Source organism: Gracilinanus agilis, chromosome 1 (genome assembly GCF_016433145.1).
Source record: "Gracilinanus agilis isolate LMUSP501 chromosome 1, AgileGrace, whole genome shotgun sequence".
In the NCBI taxonomy this organism is placed as follows: Eukaryota; Metazoa; Chordata; class Mammalia; order Didelphimorphia; family Didelphidae; genus Gracilinanus; species Gracilinanus agilis.
Genome location: NC_058130.1, coordinates 142,939,216 through 142,961,479, shown reverse-complemented (window position 1 = coordinate 142,961,479; position 22,264 = coordinate 142,939,216). Strand labels below are relative to the sequence as shown.

At 38.6% G+C, this 22,264-nt stretch overlaps 3 pseudogenes; 1 reads left to right on the top strand and 2 right to left on the bottom strand.

The window, feature by feature from the left end:
* Positions 1 to 3,863, bottom strand: part of LOC123248827 — a 17,724-nt pseudogene extending 13,861 nt beyond the window's left edge.
* Positions 3,864 to 6,577: 2,714 nt separating this feature from the next.
* On the top strand, positions 6,578 to 7,025 carry LOC123248819 (annotated as a pseudogene).
* A 10,620-nt stretch (positions 7,026 to 17,645) lies between these two features.
* LOC123230957 lies at positions 17,646 to 18,207 on the bottom strand (annotated as a pseudogene).
* Between the last annotated feature and the right edge of the window lie 4,057 nt (positions 18,208 to 22,264).

Below are 22,264 nucleotides of genomic sequence, written 5' to 3'. Positions count from 1 at the left end.
AGTCATCCAGCACAGGGTGCCAGAAGGAAAGTGGATCTGTGGTGCTGGGAGGCAGACAGGGGTGATCTGAACGGGGGAGTCCAGTTGTAGCAAAGCAACGTCTGCTTTAAAGGATCTCCAGTGGAAGGAAGGGTGAATGAAGATTCTTTTCACAGTTGTGTAGAAGGAATTGTGTGGATTTGTATACAGCTGCAGCTCTCCCAACTTTAAGAGATAAGATGAAGGAACTGGAACCTCTGGGAACTCGAACCGGAGACTGGAACTGGAAAGGAAGTAAACATGAGGCCAACTGAGGGGCTGCAGAGCTTGAGAAAAAGATCAGTGCCCTTCCTCCCAAACTACCTGGGACTTAATGGGTTGATATTGAGTCCTGGGTCAGGAATTAGAAAGATTCATCTTCCTGAGTTCAAATCCAGCCTCAGACATAGACTAGCTGTGTGAACCTGGGCAAATCACTTAACTCTCTTTGCCTCAGTTTCCTCATCTGTAAAATGAATTGGAGGAAAATGGCAAACCATTCCTGGATCTCTACCAAGAAAACCCCTAATGGGGTCGTGAAGAGTTAGACATGATTGAAAAACAAGATTCATATTTATTCTCTTTATCTTTATGTGTACTTATTTTCTTCTCTATTAGAATGGAAGCTCCTGCAGAGCTGGGATTGTTTCATTCTTTGTAATTGTGTATTCCCAACACCCACCGAGGTGGCAGTTAGTTGGAATAATGTGTAAAGAGTGACAGACTTGGGAGTCAGGAAAACTGGAATTCAAATCCCTTAGAAATTTACTAGGTGTATTACCCTCCAAAATAATTTTAACCTCTCTTAGTCTCAGTTTCTTTATCTATAAAATGGTAATAATAGTACCCACCTCACAGCATTGTTATGAAGATCAATTGAGATATATAAATATATTAAAGTATAAATATATAAATATATATTACAAATATAAATAAATATATTAAAGTATATTAGGTGCTATAGAAATGCAAACTTTTTTAAATAAATATTTGTGGGGGGGGGGGCGCAGCTAGGTGGCTCATCAAATGTAACCTTGGACACTTCCAAGCTGTATAACCCTGGGAAAATCATTAACCCCAGTTGCCTAGCCCTTATTGTCCTTCTATCTTGAAATTAATACTTAGTATTAATTCTAAGATGGAAGTTAAGTGGTTTGCTTTTTTTTAGATAAATGCTAATTCATTGATTAATTCAGCACACACATTTCTTTCTTTCTAGTATCACTTGCAAAAAGAGCAACAAGAACAAGGCAATTGGAGTTAAGTGAGTTGCTGAGGGTCACATAGCTAGGATGTATCTAAGGCTAAATTTGAACACAGGTCTTCCAGACTCTAGACCTGCCTCTATCCACTGACCTAGAATAAATAAATTTCAAATCAACAAGCATTTATTTAAGAACCTATTAAGAGCCCCAAACTATAAGTTCTTCCCTCTCTTGTCTCTCCCAGGACTGGTTTTATGTCTATAGATGGGGATAGTTATCTAATGTGGTTTTACTGGATGTAGGAAAAAGGCTATCTGTCCTGGTTCTCCTCCTAAATGACTATGTGACCTTGCATAAGTCACTTCTCTGTGTCTCTATTTGTAAAATGAGAGATTTGGATTGGGGCCATTCGTTCAAGAATTTATTAATAAAAAGCATTATTAATTTATATTTATTATATTTATTTATTAACATCAGAGAGCCTACTACCTGTTTAAAGCACTCTGCTAAGTACAGGAAACACAAAGACAAGACAAAGATTAGCCCTTGCCCTCGGGGAGCTAACTTTTTGCTGAGGCAGCCCGATATTTACAGAGATAAGTGAGGACAAGCTGTTTTGAGAAGGGAGAGAGAGCACAAGCATCCTGAAGATCAGGAAAGGCTTGCCACAGAATGTGGCCCTTAAGTTGAACCTTGAAGAAACTGAAGCTTCTAGGTGATCTCTCAGGCCTCTTCTCACCCTTGGACATTCCTATTCTCTGGCCTAGATCTTCTGTGATCTTGGCTGCAGTTTAAAACTCTAAGGAGATGGGGTGGTGGGGAGTGGGAAGGGTTTTGACAGACAAAAGCAGAAGAGTTGCATGAAAAAAGAAGCTATTTGGCTTCTCAGGAATTATCAAGGCAGAGTCACAGGCTAAAGGATTCATTAGATAAGAATGGGCTCAGGAATCTGCTAGCAGTGGTCAGATTAAATGGATTTGAGTGTTTTAAAGAAGGAATCTTTCCACCAGAGGGAAAGAGTGTGGCATGGTGGGTGGAGCCCATGCTTCCCTTCCAAGTGCCACCTCTACTAATGCTGACCCTATGAACCTCAGGAAGTCACTTCATGTCTCAATTGTGCCAAGAAGTCTTCTAAGACCAGAAATTGAAGGGCAAGTGCCAATTTGCCTTGGTCCAGGGAGTCTCCTCACACAGGAGATCTCCCCACCATTGAAATCCCAGGTTCAGACAAAAAAACAAAACCCAATCTTCTTCCAGCAACTTATTGTGCCATGGGGGTGGGGGTAGAGGATGGGAGATGGGACCTGAACTCAAAGACTATGCCAGGAAAGCCCAAGCTCTGGGCAAGTTTTACCAAGCTAGAAAAATTCTGATTCCATAATCCAGATGCAACTTTTCTGCCTATTGTCTGGGGACCTAAGTCTGATTAGCTAGCTGACTACTGTTACCCACCTAATTAACCTACCTACTTAGAGAGGAATTAATGAAGACTGCCTACTAGGACTTGGAGGGGCTGTGATCTGGGAGGGCGGGAGGATCTTATGGAAGTCAGAAGATACTAATAGCTCACTTTTCTTTAGCTCTTTTTAAATGCTTCTCTTACAACAATTCAGAGAGGCAAACAGCGAGGATAATATTATCCCCACATTTGTTCAGATGAAGAACTGAGGCCCAGAGAAAGAGAGGGAAGTTGGAGGAAGCAGTAATAATAGGGACTGCAACTAGCAACTTGCTGCCTATCTATTACAAGACCCTTTCCACTGTATTACACTGCCCCCCTCTCTCTCTCTCTCTCTGTCTCTGTCTGTCTGTCTGTCTGTCTCTCTGTCTCTCTCTCTCTCATAGTTAATAAAGTCACTTCAAAAACTTCCCCATTTGTCTTTGGGGCACTAAAGATAAAAAGGAAGGCTCACAGCACAGATTTAAACCTGGAAGGGAAGTTACTTAAGAGGTCATCTAAGCTAAGATCTTACATTTTATAGATAAGAAAATTGAGACCCAGGGAAGATACGTGACTTGCTCAAGAAGGAGCATCCATGTGTCATCGAAAGGGAACTTTGGGGGGAGTGGTTTCCAGAAGACTGTGTGGATTTTAGGGAGTACAAGAGAATTACTGAAGGGACTGTTCCCTCTTCCTCCTTCTCTCATCCCACTTTCCTCAAATTACATAGTTCAGGAAGGGTGGATTAGGGTAGGAAATTCAAGGTAGGAATAGAGATAAGGTTTAACAACATCTCTGTCACCTCCCACCCCAAATCCCACAGCTGGAGACTTGCCGGGGACTTTACTACCTGTTAAAGATTTCAAAGCAGTGAGCAGCAGTCAGCACCCAACTGGGATGGATGACAGAGCCTCCACAGATATGTTTCCCTGAAGAGGTCCTTAAGCTGACCTGCCATGGCCATTGTCCTTCCTTGGCATTCTGCCCTCCTACAATTCTCTTTTGTATTTTTGAGTGCCCACACACTGTTGAGAAAGTAAAGGCTTTTGAGAACCCTCTTGGGCCCCACTCCCCACCCCCCCAAGTCAGTTTCTTTCCAATCTTCACACTGTCCACTGGCCTTTCTTACCCCAATACGCATTGTCCCCTCCCATGTATCGGAGCCCTCCTTGCTCTTCTGGCCCATTCCTGCTCCTCATTCTTTCCATACAAACCACCACCCCCTCCCAAGACTCAAAGATTTTTAAACCTGCAACATTTAGGTGATAATTCTAGGCCATATACTGCTTCCCAGTTTACAGAGTGCCTTCCTTATAAATAACACTGGGAGCTAGATAAAGCAGTATTAACTACACTCTAGAGAAAAGGAAATGGAAGCTTTGAAAGGTGATAAAGTTTCTCTAAGGGAACAGAATTTAGTATGGAAACTAGGACTTGAACCCAAAACCTCTGATTCTTACACTATAGAGTTGATCCCCAGGTTGTAGCCCAGATGCTAGACCAAAAGACTGACTGCCCTCACTATCTTTTCCAGGATTAGTTACTTACCAGTTGGCAGGCTGTTCCCATGGACACCTAGGAGAGATTAAAAAGGAGAGAAGACTAGGGTGTAGGTTATCCTTATAGCATCCTCAGACTTAGAAGCGTTGAGAAGGGAGATGAGACTAGGCCAAAGCAAAAGGGTCTTCTCCCTGCTTTCAGCCCTGGATCTTTTTCCAGGTTTCCCTGGGTAGATCATCTAGACTCCCTCCCTCCCCAGCCACTTTGGTATTTACTAAATCATGTGGCAACGGAGTCTCCCAGGAACCCTTCCCAAGGAAGGGGTAAGAGGCCAGAAAAGGTACAGGAACACATGAAAGAAAGAGTTGAAGGATGGAGGATTCTCTAGGGTTGAGCAGTTTCCGGAGGATGGGCCACTCAAGGCCAGGAGACACTCACCATGAAACAGTAGCAACAGTAGTGTGGGAAGCAGGAGAGAGCAGGGAGATGATTCCATGGACACTCCAGATAACAGGAGCAGTTAGGAGATGACCCTCTGAGATGAGAGTCCAGTTCCCACCCTAAGGGAGGGGCAGAATGGGTCATAAATAGAGCCGGGCCTTGAATTCTGGTTCAATCAGTACCAACCACAGGGGCTCCAGTTCCCTCCCCCAATTCCTATTATGGACAAAGTATGTAAAAATGTGATGTCTTAGGTCTGGGAAGGAGGTGACTCCTTTTGTTCAGATGCTGCCTCCTAATGGGGCCCTCAGGCCCTTCAGGGCATTTTCTGACTCTAGCTGCCAGATTGGAAGAGAAGTAAAGTGAAGTAAAAAGAACACTGGGTTTAATGTTAGGAGGTCTGGATTCAAATCTCACCTTGCTATCCAAGGAACCCTGGTTGAGTGCTTTGATAATAGCTGACATTTATTTTATATTTTTAAATCTTTTATCAATCTATTTTGCTTTTACATCGCCTTCATTTCCAAATTCTGTCCTTCTCTCTACTCCCTAGAAAGTCATTCCTTGTAACAAAGAAGAAAGAGCAGTAGGTATTAGGTAACTGTAACACATATCCAAGTCTAGTAATATTTTACACCCATAGTCTTCCAACTCTGCAAGGATACAAAATAAATCCTATTTCTTTTTTATTTTATTTTATTGTCTTGCAAAATGCACTTCCATATTGGTCGTTGTTGTAAGAGCAAAGTCACACATAACCAAAATCCCAAAAGAAACCCGTGAATACACTGATAAATCCCATTTCTACAGCCCTATGAGATAGGCAATGCCAGTAAAATTTTCATTTTAGAGAGGAGGCAACCAAGGCTCTAAAGATTGTGACCTGATCACAGCTCAGGTACTCTATAAGTCAGCTCTTGATTCTGGGTCCTAATAACAACAGAACCTTTTAGTTTAATCACTTGTAAAATTGTAGAATTGGAATAAATAAGTGTTTCCACCCCACCCTTCCAACTCTGACAAAATCCAGTGCTCCAGGGCTGGGGGGGGGGGGGGGGAGAGAACACTCCTTCTCTGGAATATTTTCTTTTTAAACTACCTCTTCCCATCCAATCTCCTCCCTCTACCCATATGTAAAATAGAAGGCTTAACCCAAAAGAGTAATTCCCTAGGTGGCTTGGCCACAAAGGAGAAGAATGTGAGAGTGTTGCATAACTAACAGCATCCTGTTACTAGAGTTTCTGGAGTGCTAGAGAGAAGAATAAACCTGCTGGGAAGGAAAATGAAGGACTGCAAAAAGGGCTGGAGATTTTCCATCTATAGTAAGAGAATAAAAATTAGGAGCTCAGAAAGGAGATTCTTCCCTTTCCTGGGCATGGAGAGGATGGGGTGGGATGATGATAATGACTACTGAGAAAGTGGGCAGAGCCACCCTTGCTGCTGTTTCCTCTGCCTAGGAAAGTGACCTTTTTACTAGAAATGATGGAACAAAATGCACCAAGGAGGAGGAAGTGATACCAGCCTAAAGAGGTGATAAAGAGCATCCAGCTGTGATAGACTGAGAAGTAGATAGACAGACTGCTAGAGAGATATACAGACGCAGCATTAAGCATGTATTATGATCCAGGTGATGTGCTAAATGCTGAGGACACAAATACAAGAAAATAAGACTTTTCCTTTTCTCTAGAAGCTTACATCCTTTTTTACCCCCCAATATTTACCTTCTGTCTTATTATCAACTCTAGGACTGGAGGGCAAGGACTTAGCAAATGAAAAGACTTGCCTAGGGTCACACATAGATAAGAAACTGCTGAGGTCAGATTGGAACCCAGGTTCTCCCAACTCCAGGCTGGGTCCTCTATCCACTGTACTATCTAGCTGCCACCTGTGGGGTTTACATTCTAATACAGAAGACAAAAACCTAAAAATGACATGGAAAAAGCGTTAAGAGTTGGTGAGCTGAGGTGGGGCCATGGGGTTCACATCCGCTGCCTTCTGCTACACACTGGCACTGCTGCTCACTGCTGCGCTCATCTTCTTTGCCATCTGGCACATTATAGCATTTGATGAACTGAAGGCTGATTACAAGAATCCTATGGATCAATGTAATACACTCAATCCTCTTGTACTTCCAGAATACCTCATCCATGCTTTCTTCTGTGTCATGTTTCTCTATGCAGCAGAGTGGCTTACTTACGCTGGGTCTCAATATGCCACTCTTGGCATATCATATTTGGAGGTTTATAAAAAGGCCAGTGATGAGTGGACCAGGACTTTATGATCCTACAACCATCATGAACACAGATATTCTAGCATACTGCCAGAAAGAAGGATGGTGCAAATTAGCTTTTTACTTACTATCAATTTTTTACTACCTATATGGCATGATTTATGATATTCAATACACTCAGTCCAGTTAAAGTGCATGCAAAAGCCACAAAGTTGAAAGGATTCTGGCCAACAAGAACTCGTTTCCAAGATTAGCTTATGGAATATGATCAGTTACTTAAAAAAAAAAAAAAGACTCCTTATTTGTAAAATGTTTCCACATTTTTATTTGTGGACTTTTCATATGTTATGCCCAGACAAAGAAATTAAATGGAATTATGTATAAGTGAATATAAAAGGATTACCTCTGGTATTGACAGGTTTGAACTTGTACTCCCTAGGAACAGCTATAATAATTTTCTGAATAATTATATTAATTATTGACTGTCCTTAGCCTGTTGGAAGTTTTTGTTTACAGGAGCTTATAGTAGTTTGTTTTGGTTCTATTGAAATGCTAATTATAAATTAGCTGTAGAGATCAAGTGCTTTCGAAGGACCGAAAACTGTATATGTAACCTTGTTGAAAACCTCACAGGTTTCTTCATGTATCATGAAGAAGATTACATGGATATATTTGCAAAAATAAGGTTGATGGAATTTTTTTCTTAACATTTGAATATTAGTCCTATATATTGCATGACCTAGGAATAATAGTTCCATGCAATTCATATAATTTAATCCTTAAGCATAAATGAACTTACTAAGAATATATACTAAATTATCTTGGAATGCATTTAAAGCTATTTTAAATGTTTTCATTTGTAAAAGTCACTTAGTAAGAAATTTGGTATTCTAATTATTGTTACAATCCAGTGATAAGATATTCTTGAGGACTTGCAAATTATACCTTGGATGTTCAGAACAGAAAATGAAAGAGAATGTTGTGTAACTACCCTGCTATTCCTTAGTGCAATACAATAAAAGTCTAAAATTTAAAAACAAAAAACAAAAAAGACTTAGTGAGCTGAGAGGGGAAAGTAAATTGGCCTCACTTGGCCCAAAGGAACTAAATACTCAGTTATCAAAAAATAAAATAAAATTTTTTAAGCAGCTGTGATTGCTGAGTCACTGTCAGAGATATTTGAAAGGTCATAAAAAACATTGAAAGAAGAAAGATACTTCAAGATTAGAGAAGGACAAATGTCCTATTTCTCTCTCTCTCTCTCTCTCTCTCACACACACACACACACACACACACACACTCACACACACACACACACACACACACATTCTCTGTCTGTATTTTTGGACATAATCAATAAAAGAATCGTCTTGCTTAATCCTGTGATCATATGTATTTCTACAAGAGTTTCCTCACACACAATGGGAAGGAGACAAAATAAAATCATATTAATTGAAAAAAGGAAAGTAAAGGAAAGCAGTTATTACAGAGTGCTAGGGTAGCTTCCTCAAGAATAAATAATGCCATACATATAAAACCCAGTTGAATTGCTCATTGACCACAGGAAGGGGGAGGGAGGAGAGGAGGGAAACAATATGAATCATGTAACCATGGGAAAATATTCTAAATTAATTAAATAAAATTTTAAAAAAGAATTAATCATGCCAGAGCAACTTTATTTCCATTTTTATCATTATTACTAAAATAATAGATTAAGAATGATAGTTATTATAGAAATAGTTTACCTAGAATTTATCAGTTTTTGATACAATATCTCATACTATTCTTTTTTTTTATTATTCTTTTTTTTTTTAACCCTTAACTTCTGTGAATTGGCTCCTAGGTGGAAGAGTGGTAAGGGTGGGCAAGGGGGTCAAGTGACTTGCCCAGGGTCACATAGCTGGGAAGTATCTGAGTCAGATTTGAACCTAGGACCTTCCATCTCTAGGTCTGACTCTCAATCATACTATTCTTACAGAGAAAATAGAAAGATATAGATTAGATGAGAATACAATTAGATGAATTCAGAATTGCTTAGATGGACAGACTCAAAGAATAATTTTTAGTGCTTCATCAGTGGTGTGGCAGGTTTCCAGTGGAGCATCCCAGTGATCTGTCCTTGGTGCTAGGCTAGTGAACTTTTTTTTTTAATCAGTGATTTGACTGAATGTAGAGATGGCACATTCATCATATTATAAAAAAACACAATGGGGGCAGCTAGTCGTTTAGTGGATGGAGAGCCATGCCTGGAGTTCAGGGAGCCTGGGTTCAAATCTGGTCTAAGATACTTCCTAGCAGTCACTTAACTTCCATTGCCTAGTTCTTACCACTTTTCTGCCTTAGAACCAATACTTAGACAGAAGGTAAGAATTATAGGGGGGGGGGGGGGGAAGAGAGAGAAAGAGAGAGAGAGAACATAATGCTGAGAGAGATAGCCAATATCTTGTGTGATAGAGTCAAGACCTAAAAGGAGCTTGACACACTAGAGCTTTGGGATAAAGCTAATAAGATGAAACCAAGTAGAAATAAAAGTCTTGTATATGGATACAAAAAGCCAGCTTCACAAACATATGATCTTAGAGAAACAGATAGCAGTTGTTCTGAAAAAAAATTTAGGGATTTTAATGGACCACAAACTCCATATGTCAGCAATGTGATATGGCACATATACTGATTTGATCTCTGTGTGCAATAAAAAGAGTATAGCATCTGGAAAGGAAAAGAATGTCTCTGCCCTGATCAGACGAAATCTAAAATACTAGGTTCCGTATGGAGCAGCACAATTTAAAGAAGACATTGAAAGCATCACGTATGTCCATTGGAGGGAAATCAGGTTGATGAAGGTTCTTGAGTCCATGATATATGAGGACTGGTTGAAGGAATTAAACATGGTTAGCCTGGAATAGATAAGTCTCAAGCTGTATGTGTTGGTGGGGTGGGGTAGGTCATAATAGCTACCGTTATGATTAAAATCCTCTTGAGACCATATCTTAATTTGTAGTTATTTATTTATTAAATAATAAAAAGGAGGCCAGGGAAAGAAAAGACACCAGCCACATATGGCTGACTGCTCTCTTAGCTGCCACTTCCTCCCAAAGTCTAGCTATGCCAGCCCCAAGTCAGACCACCCATGTCAGCACTCTCTTAACCATTCAGTCTGGGATGCCAAGGAAAAAAAGACCCTACTTCCTCCCCTTAACTCCACTTTATGCTCTTCATGACAGCCTTTCCCCAAGCCTCTTTGATTAGAGGGCTCAGACCTCACTCTGGATGAGAGGCAGTTCTTCTGAACTCTAAGAGTCACTTAAAGTTTAGAATGACCCTACAACACACATGTCCACTTTTCTCTGCCTGACTTTGCCTAGCTTGCTTAGTTACTTCATTACCCAAGAGGCTTTTTTATAAACAAACTAAGAACATGTTTCCATCCTGGTTCAGCAAGGAGGAAGAAGCACATTATAGCTTCAATTTTGAGATCAAATTTTTCAATCTTTAAAAGCCAAGATTGCCTTGGTGTGTCAAAAAGGGGTGCAGAGGGGGCAGCTGGGTAGCTCAATGGAGTGAGAGTCAGGCCTAGAGACAGGAGGTCCTAGGTTCAAACCCGGCCTCAGACACTTCCCAGCTGTGTGACCCTGGGCAAGTCACTTGACCCCCATTGCCTACCCTTACCAATCTTCCACTTATGAGACAATACACCGAAGTACAAGGGTTTAAAAAAAAAGATTTTTAAAAAAAGGGGTGCAGATTAATATTACATTTTTATACTACCTTCAAGTACTTAAAGGGTTGCCATATGGAGGCAGGATTTGACTTGTTCAGTTTGGCCTGAGAAGGCAAAAGTGGCAAGAAGGTAAATTTAGGTTAGGTGTCAGGAAAAACTTTCTAACAGCTGCAATTTTCCAGAAATGAATTGGGTTGCCATAAGAAGTTATGGGGTTCAGGAGCAGCTAGGTAACACAGTGGACTAGAACATAAGTACTGGAATCCAGAGGACCTCAGTTCAAATCTGGCCTCAGACACTTCTAGTGTGTGACCCTGGGCAAGTCACTTAATCCCATTCTGTCTTGGAACTGAATCTAAGAAAGTAAGGGGTTTAAAAGAAAAAGTTATGGTTCTTGGGGAATGGCTAAACAAGTTGTGGTATGTGATTGTGCAGAAATATTATTGTGCTATAAGAAGGATACTTTTAGACAAGCAGGGTAATTTTAGAAAAACTTGAAAAGACTTACCTGAACTGAAACAGTGAAGTAAGCAGAACTAGAGGAATATTTTACACAGTAACAACAGTAATGTAATAAAAAGTCTTTGACTTAAGCTATTCGCAACAATACAATGATTTAAGACAATCTCAAAGGGCTTATGATGAAAAATATTCTCCACCTCCAGAAAAAGAACTGATGGAGTCTGAATTCAGATAAACTCTTAGTTTTATTATAAATTTTTTTTAACTTTTGGTCTGTGTTTTCTTTTACTACATGTCTAATATGGAAATTGACCCCACATATTTATCCTATATCAAATTGCATGACTTCTCAATGATTAGGGAGGAGAGTGAGAAAGAGAAATAATTTGGAACTCAAATTTAAAAAAAAAATAAATGCAAAAGGGGCAGCTAGGTGGTGTAGTAGCTAGAGCACAGAGCCTGGAAGTCAGGAGGACCTGAGTTCAATCTGGCCTCAGACACTTGGTAGCTGTGTGTCTCTGGGCAAATCATTTAACCTTCTTTGCCAAAATAAATAATTTTTTTTAAGTGAATATAAACAGTTGTTTTTACATGAATTGGGAAAAAATGGAAATTGAATTCATAGAGAGCAACTTAATCTTTCTCATGAGAAGGGGTCATGCCCTAATGGTGATGCAGATTCCCATGGTGTGGGGGCCAAACTTACAATCGAAGTCTAGCTAATTAGAAAAGGGCAGGTTACACAGCAAGAGCCCCATCATAGCTTGAGCTTGAGATAGGGGGGAGGTTATGAAGAGGTAGCTATGTCCTTAGGAGTGGCTCTTCTGACTTCTAAAGGTCAGGGGAGATAAGGAGATAGGATAGCCTAATGGTTTGCTTTCTTTGAGATAAGGGATCTCTCAATCCACTGAGCCTATGGCAATAACAAAATGTCCTTGAGATGTTATTTTGAATTCCTAAATAGGTTTTCCTTCTGTAAGGGAATCCCACCCTGAGAAGAATAAATTTTTTTCTCTTCACACAATTCATATTCATAAAAAAAGGGGGGGGAGGGATTGGATTCTCTGTCCTTGTAGGGATGATGCCTAGCATAGAATGTTATCAATCTAGTACCCAGAGTGGATAATTGAACACTCTACAATTCATACTTGACTAATACCAAAACTACAGAGTTTTCAGTTGATGTGTAACTAGTGCTAACTAGTGAGAAATGCAAGATTTCAGAGTATGAAGGTCCTGGTCCTAATACTGTCCCTTATTGCCCACTATCAGCCCACATCATGGCACTGAGCTATATGAAAATATGTAGTGCATGAAAGCATTGATATAACCTATATCAGACTATTTACTGCTTGGTGGGAGAGGCTAGAGTATGGAGAAAGAGAAATTGAATTATAAAATGTCAGAAAACAATTGTAAAAAATCGTTTCCATGTGTAATTGAAAAAAAAAATTAACAAAAAGAAAGAACACTGGACTTGGAGTTGGGGAGACCAGAGTTTGAATTCTTCTTCATATCCTTAACTAGTCACCTAATCTGACCCTCATTTTCCTTCTCTGAAAAATAGGAGTAATAATTGCAGCCATCTCATTGGGCTGCTGTGAAGATCACATGATGTGATATATTAAAGCATTTTTCCAAATCCAGAAACAAAAACAAAAAATAAGTGTTCTTTGTTATTGCTATGTCTGAATTTCCTATTGCTTTCTTTTTCATTTTAAATATTTTTATTGGTATCCTTTGTTTTTGTATCACCTGAATTTAACCCTGTATCCCAATTCTTTCCTTTTCCAGAGAATCATCCCATTGCAACAGTAATTTCCTACCTGTCTTTCATGAACCAATTCAAATGTCTCCTCCATTTAAGTTTCCCTGCTCCCCAGTTGGAAGTGATTTCTCCTCATTTTAAACATTTATTTAGGGGGGGCAGCTGGATAGCTCAGTGGATTGAGAGTCAGGCCTAGAGACAGGAGATCCTAGGTTCAAACCCGGCCTCAGACACTTCCCAGCTGTGTGACCCTGAGCAAGTCACTTGACCCCCATTGCCCACCCTGACCACTCTTCCACCTAGGAGCCAATACACAGAAGTTAAGGGTTTTTAAAAAAAAAAAAAACATTTATTTATCATATTCTAATTTAAGTTCTATTCTTCCACTAGATTATAAACTCCTTAACAGAAGGGACTCTATATATTTTATCTCTATATCTTCTCCAACACTAGTAACAATGTCTTGCAAATAGTAGGTACTTGAAAAATACTTGTTGAATAAATGAATAGCTGACATATCACTAATATTTTATAGTTTTCAAATTACTTTAATGGTCATTCTCTCATTTGATGCTCTCAATATACTATGAATTCAGGAGTGAAAGTACTATTATCCCCATTGTCAACCTGGAAAAAACCCAGAACTACTAAAGTAGTCAGCAAAACCAAATCTTTCTTTAATCAGGAAAGAGTGCTCAGCCACCACACAGAGTCAAGGGCTCTGCGACTCTGGGAACAGTATCTCTACCATGCTCCAAAGAATAATAGAACTTAGGGATCTTATATACTTTTTGGGGAATTAAGCACATCACACGTCACACGTCACAGGTCACACATACAGACAGGTGGTAAGCAGGCTTGGGAAAAAGGCTGTAGCCACAGGCTGGGTTATCAGGGAGTGATCTATTGATGGATACTAAAAGGATGGTTCCTGCACAGGTGTTGGTCTTCTTGGGATCTCTGATATAATGAGGGAAACTTTTAGGACTAAAATGGTGATTGAGCATTTGAGCATTTCTATTACTCTTATTCAGGACACTTAATGGGTGCTGAGAGATTCCTTTATTCGGGCTAAGACAAAGTCACTTTGGGACTTCCCTTAAAGTAACTATGGAAGGGAAATGGGCAAACTTGGGGTTTCCAGAATTCACAATGACACCTTAGTTTTTATTTAGGATCACACCATAGGATTTAGAGTTGGAAAAGGATTAAGAGATCATCTAATCCTGCATTTGCACAGATGAGAAAACTAAAGCTTAGAAAAAGGAAGCGATCTTGGAAACCATATGAAGAAACTAATAGTCAGTGGTACCTCAAAGTCCAGCATGCCAGATGCATTGTTTATAGCATTGGGATGGGAAAAGAATGAGAAAATAGGAAAGTGCATACAATGCAGGACTTTGAAAAAGAGAATTAAAATGAAACAACACACCATACTAAGTTCAATGTGCTCTAAATGGTCTTCTGAACAATCAGTAGATTGATATTATTGATCTCTGGCAGAGGAACATGGTGAATTAAGATTTCATTTGCTTACCTAGATTTTTATCAGTTTGAACATGACCCAAAGCATCTCAGAGATTTATTTCAATAGCTTTTAGAGAAGTTGGAAATTTGAACTACAGGAGAATGTTTTTTTAAGTCTTATTATTTTATTTTCCCCAATTATATGTAAAGACCATTTCTAGCATTTTATTTTGTTTTATTTAATTTTATTTTTTAAAAACCCTTACCTTCCATCTTAGAATCAATACTATTTATTGGTTCTAAGGAGAAGAGCAGTAAGGGCTAGGCAATGTCAAGTAATTTGCCCAGGGTCACACAGCCAGGAAGTGTCTGAGGTCAGGTCAGATTGAACCCAGGACCTCCCATCTCTGGGCCTGGCTCTCAATCCACTGAGCCACCCAGCTGTCCCCTCCAGCATTTTAAAAAGAATTTTGAATACTGAATTATCTCCCACCTTCCCTTCAACCTCATCCCTGGTGAGATGATAAGCAATTTGATATAGATTTTACATTTGAACATTTTCCCATGGTAATCTTTTTGTGGAAGAAAACTTGAACAAAAAAATTAAGAAAGTGAAAAAGGTTTGCTTTGGTCTAGATTCAGACTCAGTCGGTTCTTTCACTGGAAGCAGATGGCAGTTTTTTTATCATGAGTCCTTTGGGATATTTTGGATCATTGTATTACTGAGAATAGTTCGAAGTAGTTCCTTGTACAGTATTGCTTTCACTATGTACAATATTCTCCTGGTTCTGCATACTTCATTCTGCTTCAGGTGGCGTTAAGTCCTACCAGATTTTTCTGAGCCTCTCCTTCTCATCTTTTCTTAGAGGACAATTGTATTATTCCCTTGCAATCAAATACTATAACTTACTCAGCCATTTGCCAGTTGGTGGATATCTTCTCACTTTCTAATTCTTTGCCCCCATTTAAAAAAAAAAAGCTGCTTTAAGTATTTTTATACATATAGATTCTTTCCCTTTTTCTTTTTTACCTCTTTAGGACACAAACCTAGTAATGGTACTGATGTGTTAGAGGGTATGTACTATTTTATAGCTCTTTGGACATAGGTCAAAATTGTTCTTCACAATGGTTAAATTGGTTTACAACTCCCCTGACAGTGCATTAGTGTCTCAATTTTCACACGTCCTTCCAAGTTTTCTTATTTTCCTTTTCTGTTGTAATAGCCAATCTGATAGTTGTGGGATTGTCTTAATTTTCATTTCTCTAGTTAATAATGATTTAGAGCATTTTTTGCATGACTATAGAGAGCTTTAATTACTTTGCCTGAGAACTTCTTGTTCATATCCTTTGACTAATGATCAATTGGAGAATGACTTCTTTTCATAAACATTTGACTCATTTCTCTGTGTACTTGAAAAATGAGGCCTTTATTACAGAAACTTGTAAAATTTTTTTCACCATTATGATGATTGTATATTACTCTCCATCATATTACCCCTTGTTTAGTCTCTGATCCCTACATCCCCCAATTTACCCTCTTTTCTATCAGCCACACCTCCCTTCTCTTATCCCTTTCCCCTCTACTTTCCTACAGAGTAAGATAGATTTCTATACCCAATAGATGGTATATGTTCTTCCCTCACTGAGCCAATTCCACTGAGAAGGTTCACATGCTCCATGGTTTTCAGGCAGCCCGACAATTCTTAGATTATCTCTCCTGGATTTAATTTCTAGGTCAGTTGTTTTTCCAAAGAGATATTTTGCATCTTTTAGTTTTTCATTCTTTTGACTGATTATTTCTTGATGTTTCATGTACTCCATTCTATTTCTCTCTTCTCCTAATTCATTCCTTTTCTCATGCCTTAATTTTATTTTTTAAAGATATCATCCCATAATATTCAACTCACACCCTTGCCTTCTATCTACATACATATTCCTTTTAACTGCCCTAATAATAATAAGTTCTTGGGAGTTATAAAAATCATCTTCCCATGTAGTGATATAAACAGTTTAATTTTATTGAATGTCTGAAAGTTCTCTATTACATTGAATACCCATTTCCCCCCTGAAGGTCATGATCAATTTTGCTGGGTGGTTCTTGGTTGCAGTCCTAGCTCTTTTGCCCTCTGGAATACCATATTTTAAATCCTCCAATCCTTTATTGTAGAAGCTGCTAAGTCTTATTTTCTACTGACTGTGGCTCCACAATATTTGTATTGGGTTTTTTTAACTGTTTGCAATATTTTCTCCTTAACCTGAAAGTTCTGGAATTTGAGATCTTTCAGGAGGTTATAGATAGCTTCTTTTAATTTCTATCTTACTCTCTGATTAGTCATGGTTTTCAGGCAGCCCGACAATTCTTAGATTATCTCTCCTGGATTTAATTTCCAGGTCAGTTGTTTTTCCAAAGAGATATTTTGCATCTTTTAGTTTTTCATTCTTTTGACTGATTATTTCTTGATGTCTCATGTACTCTACTCATTAGCTTCCACTCCCCCAATTCTAATTTTTAAGATATGATTTTCTTTTTTTAATTTTAGAATTAAAAATTTTATTTAATTTTAGAATTAAAAAAAATTTCCCATGTTTACATAATTAATTTATTTTCTTCCCCTCTTCCACCCCCCCTCCCAGAGCCAACAAGCAATTCCACTGGGTTGTACAAATCGTATCACTTGATTAGATATGTTTTTTTAAACATTTATTAATATTTATTTTTTTGAAAAGTTAACATGGTTACATAATTCATGCTCTTACTTTCCTCTTCACCCCCTCGACTTACCCCTCCCCCCCATGGCAGATGTGTATTTCCACTGGTTAGATATGTTTTTTTGAGTGAGTTTTTGTACCTCCTTTTCCATTTGGCCAATTGTACTTTTTTTTTTTAGGGTTAAAAAGTTTTTTATTTTTACATTCACTACACTATATTAAAAAACACAAAGCCTATGTTCTTAGTGACATGAGAAAGTTGTCACCTTTGGAGAACTCTTACCGACCCATCCCACCCCCAAAGAAATTGCTTCCATTTTGGCTGATTGGCTGTGTGTCTTTGCTGTGATTAATCTTGGAGAAATCTTGGGCAGGGTAAGATAGACCAAGCCAGTCTAGGGGGAGGCTGGCAGGGCTGGAGTTTGCAGGGGGCTTCCTGCCCCATTCAATCACATGCATTTGATAAATACAAACCCTCTCCATGGGATATCAGGGTATGCTCAGAATCTTCCTATCTCTGCCTATTCCTAAAACATCATGTCAAGGACAGAAGCCTACATATCCAATCAGCTTAGGGGTTATAACAAAGAAGGGCCTCTTCTCTTTTTCTTACATGGAAAAGGCCCTGGAATCCCCACCATCAGGGAGACTGGGGAAAAGAAGGGTCATGGGCATCAGAATCTCTATAGGAAGGCACTGGGTTTGGCTCGAGGGTCCTTCTGATTCCAGAATCTCATTGTTAGCCACACACGTAGGATCTCTATAAAGCTGAAGAAGAGTTCAACACCTCCTGGATTTTCAGTACTTCATCTGAATGTTTAAGGAATTTGTCTCCACAAATCTGGCACTTTGAGCTATGGGTCTTACAGTGTGTTGTAGCACAGAAAGTATAGTCCTACAAGTATAAGGCCATGGAGTTGAAGAGGCCACAACAATCTTAACTTGTCTTCAGTTCATTCTGGGTCTTGTTATTCATGACCAACCAATAGGTACTGATGACATCTTTCTGTTTGCTTCTTTTGATTGCCAGACAGGAACAAGAGATTCCAAGTCGGAAGATAAAAACCAAACCAAGTATAATCATATAAAAGAAAAGCAGAACTTAATGATGGTAGATTGCACCAATGAGTCCAACCATGGCAATGAGGAGGATAAAGACCCCTACTGCAATGACTCCCCTGATGATGTAATCATGTTGAGTGTACCTAGGGCTTTCTTGGAGCAGGCAAAGCTGCCACAAACCATCTTCCCAGCTCTGGGGACTGGGGTCCCAGGCACTCAAGGGTGCAAAAGGTCTTGGGGACTGACCCCCAATTCCACTTTTTAAAGGATTCTTTTCCTTGGTGAATTTTTTTACCTCTTTCTCCAAAGGCCCAATTCTGTCTTTCAATATGTTTTTTTCTCTTCTTTGTATTTTTGCATATCTTTTTCCATTTGGCCAATTCTGCTTTTTTTAAATTGTACTTTTCTTCTTTGGATTTTTGTACCTCTTTTACCAATTAGCCTATTCTTTTTTTTAAGATCCTAAATCTTTCAGCATTTTTTTGTGTCTCCTTTACCAAACTGTTGACTCTTTTTTCATGATTTTCTTATATCACTCTCATTTCTTTTTCCAATTTCTCTCCTAGCTCTCTTATTTGATTTTTAAAATCCCCTTTGAGCTCTTCATTAATTCTTTTGGGGTTTGAGAACAATACATGTTTTTCTTGGAGGTTTTGGATGTAGCAGTATTGACTTTATTGTCTTCTTTTAAGTTTGTGTTTTGGTCTACCCTGACACCAAAATAACTCTCTATGTTGAGTTTCTTTTTTCATGTTTGCTCATTTTCTAGCCTTTTCCTTTTTTAACTTAAAAAAACTATTAAAGTTAGGCTCTATAACTGTGATGAAGGGAGCACTGCTCCAAGCTTCAGGTTCTGTGTGCAGCTGCCTCCAGAACTGTCACTGGGAATCTATCTGCTTATAATTTTAAAGAGAATGAGAATCCCTGAATCCCTGGCTCTTTTTAAAATATGACACCAGATATTAGAATCAGTCAGCATTTAGCTAAAGGAAGTGATTAATCTGGGATAATAAATGACTAGTGATTAATAGAATTATAATAATTATATTGCAAAGTAATTTTATTTTATGAGGTTATTAAGCAAACTGAATGTAACATATTTAGCTGTTTCTGTAACTTTCCTATAAAGCAGCATTCTGCAATAGGGTATGGCCCCATCCAGGCAGAAGGCCTGTGTAACACGTGACTCATCAATAGGAAGGTGAGCATCCTCTAAGCAGAAGACCTGGGTACCATGGGACTCAGTAATGGGAAGATAAGCATCCTCTAACGGAAGGTCTACTGACCATATAAGGCATATCTGAAGGAGGTCATGGCCTAACATGTCAGCTTAAGGACCATCCTAACCAATTAGGACTCAATAAGAAGCTGAGACACCTCCTCAAGAAGCCAGTACCTGCCCATTGTAAGATGATGTATATCCCAGCCATTTCAAAAACATATCATGGTGTAATGTCAGAAGATGTGGTCCTCATCCATTGTATTTCTTACCCCTTTTGTCTCTCCCTATCTGTTGTCAGGAAAATATATCCAGATGTATTGTAATTTTAGGGTATATAAGCAAGGAAAAACTCTCATTCAATTGTCTTTGGATGTGAGGAAGCCTAAGGACCCAGACACTGGTCTCTCTCAGTAAACATGTATTAATGTAAAGACATGCCTCTTTGTTTTCTTTCAGATTGGATGAAAAATATTCATGTCACTTCCCAGGTGGTATGAAGTAAGGAGAGGGGTGTTTAATACTCTCTCAGACTGTGTTCTGGTCTGTGAGTAACCACAAGCACTCTTTTCTGCCTTGGAACTAGGATAAGGGTCCCCTGCTGCCCTGTGCCTACAAATGCCGGTGTGTGCTAGTGCTCCTCTTTACCCTGAGACCATGCCCCAGGACCACGACCTACATCTGTGTACAGGCAATAGGACAAAAGTCTTGAGCCTAAAAGGCCAGCAAAGGAATCTATGTAATCTCCTTCTGAGCAGCTGTCTGACCCCGCTTATCAGCTGTGGCTGAGAGTCCAAAAGCCTTTACCCCCAAGACAAGTTGCCATGGTGGGACTTGCCTTGGCATGCTGCTTTGTACTCAGTGCAATAGATCTTTTGTGTCAGCTGTTTAATTTGTTTTGGGCTGAAAAGTTATTTCACCTTATCTTTTGTGAATTATGCTGCTCCAGAATTCATTTTGAGATGTTATAGCATAGATTTTTGGAAGGTAATTTGATAGAGATCAGGTGGGTCTAGGTATCTTTTCCACCATGTAGGCTCTACCCCTTGAGGTGCACTGTAAAAATTTTTTTTAAAGAATTAAGTACTCTAATTAGTGCAATGAGCAACTATACATTCAGAGGTTGGAGGGTAAAGAATTCTGTCCACCTCCTGATAGAGATATGATGGATTAATATACAGAATGACACACATATTTTTGGACATGGCTAATTCAGGAATTTGCTTTGCTTGACTACACATAATTGTTTTTTTTTTTTTCCAGTAGAGGAAAGGAAAAAAGTGCTCGATAATTGAAAAATAAAACATAAATTATTTTTAAAGAGGAGGTAGGGAAAATTTATTATGCTTCAGCTGAACTAAAAAAAGCAGAGATAAAAATCATAATCCCAGATAAGACAAAATCTAAAATAGTTTTAATAAAAATAAACAGGGATCTTATATTATGCTTAATAGCATCATAGATGATAAATTAATAACAATATTTAATATTTTGTGCTAAATGTCATAACATCTGGGCCCATAAAGTAAAAGGTGAATGAATTGCAGGGAGAAATAAATAGCAATTATAACTGGAGAATTCCAAGTATTCATTTTCAGATCAAGACAGATCCACCCCTCCCCCACAAAAAATAAGAAAGAAGTTAAGAACCTAAAGAGAATTTTAGAAAAGTCAGATGTGATGATTGAGGGAATATAAATTTTTTCAAGTGTGCATGGAACTTTTACAGAAATTGGCTACCTATCAGGGCATAAAAATCCCCAAAATGTAGAAATGCAAAAATATTAAGTATATCATGTACCAATCACAATGCAATACAAATTATATTTTCTGAAAAATAAATTGTTAGAGATGGGAGGTCCTAGGTTCAAAGCCGGCCTCAGACACTTCCCAGCTGTGTGACCCTGGGCAAGTCACTTGACCCCCATTGCCCACCCTTACCACTCTTCCACTTAGGAGCCAATACACAGAAGTTAAGGGTTTAAAAAAATATAAAAATAAATTGTTAGCTCATTTGGTTTTTAAGGAAGAAAACCAAATCATCAGTATCAAGAAACGATAAATTTAAAAAACTAAGGAAATTATTAGAAACTATCTTGCCCAGTTACATGCTAATAAAATCAACAACTTCAATGAAATGGATGAATATTTATTTTTAAAAATACCTGGATTAACTCAATCTTGCAAAAAAAATAAACCATTAATATATATCCAGATATACTCAGATCCTTCTATTGTAATCAGTGAGTATAATAAAATAAAATAGAATGCTGCAGCAAGTTTTTTTCTTGTCTTCTCTCCCAGAGCCAGGTCAGATACACCTTCCACTTGGGGTTTCAGGATACCCTCGTGTGCCTTGGGTGCCTTTTTCTCTACTGCCATAGGCTCTACCCCTCACTGCCCATGTTTTTTTTCCATTTGTTAGAGAGCCAGAAATTAAAACTCCAGTTCTTTTTGACCATCATTATATACCTATTGGCTGTATCTGAATATGTGTATCTCTTTCTGCACCTCTAGTCCATCACCTCAATGTCAAGATTTGGACAGCATGCTTCATCTCATGCAGACATTTTTTATTATTTGCAACAATCAGAGTTCTCAATTTTTCTTCTTTACAATTCTAAAGTCATTGTGCAAATTGTTTTCATGGTTCTACTCACCTCGTTCAGTTTTAGTTCATATAAGTCCTCCCAGATTTCAATAATGTTTCATTTTTTCTTGTGGCACAGTCATGTCCCATTACATTCATATATTACAATTTGTTCACTTGGTAGAAACCTACTTTATTTCTAGTTCTTTGATTTAGTAAAAAGTGCTACCATAAATATTTTTGTGCATATAAGCCATTTCTCTACCCCTAGATATGATTCGAAGAGGTGAGCCTTGTGCCTTATCTTGTTGGGAACCTAGACTATCATTTTCTACACTTCCTGCAGTCTATCTGCCATGTCATATCTCCACATGGATATTCTTTTTCTCCTGACTTCTGGGTATTCCCTTATGTGCTATCTTCCTCTATTA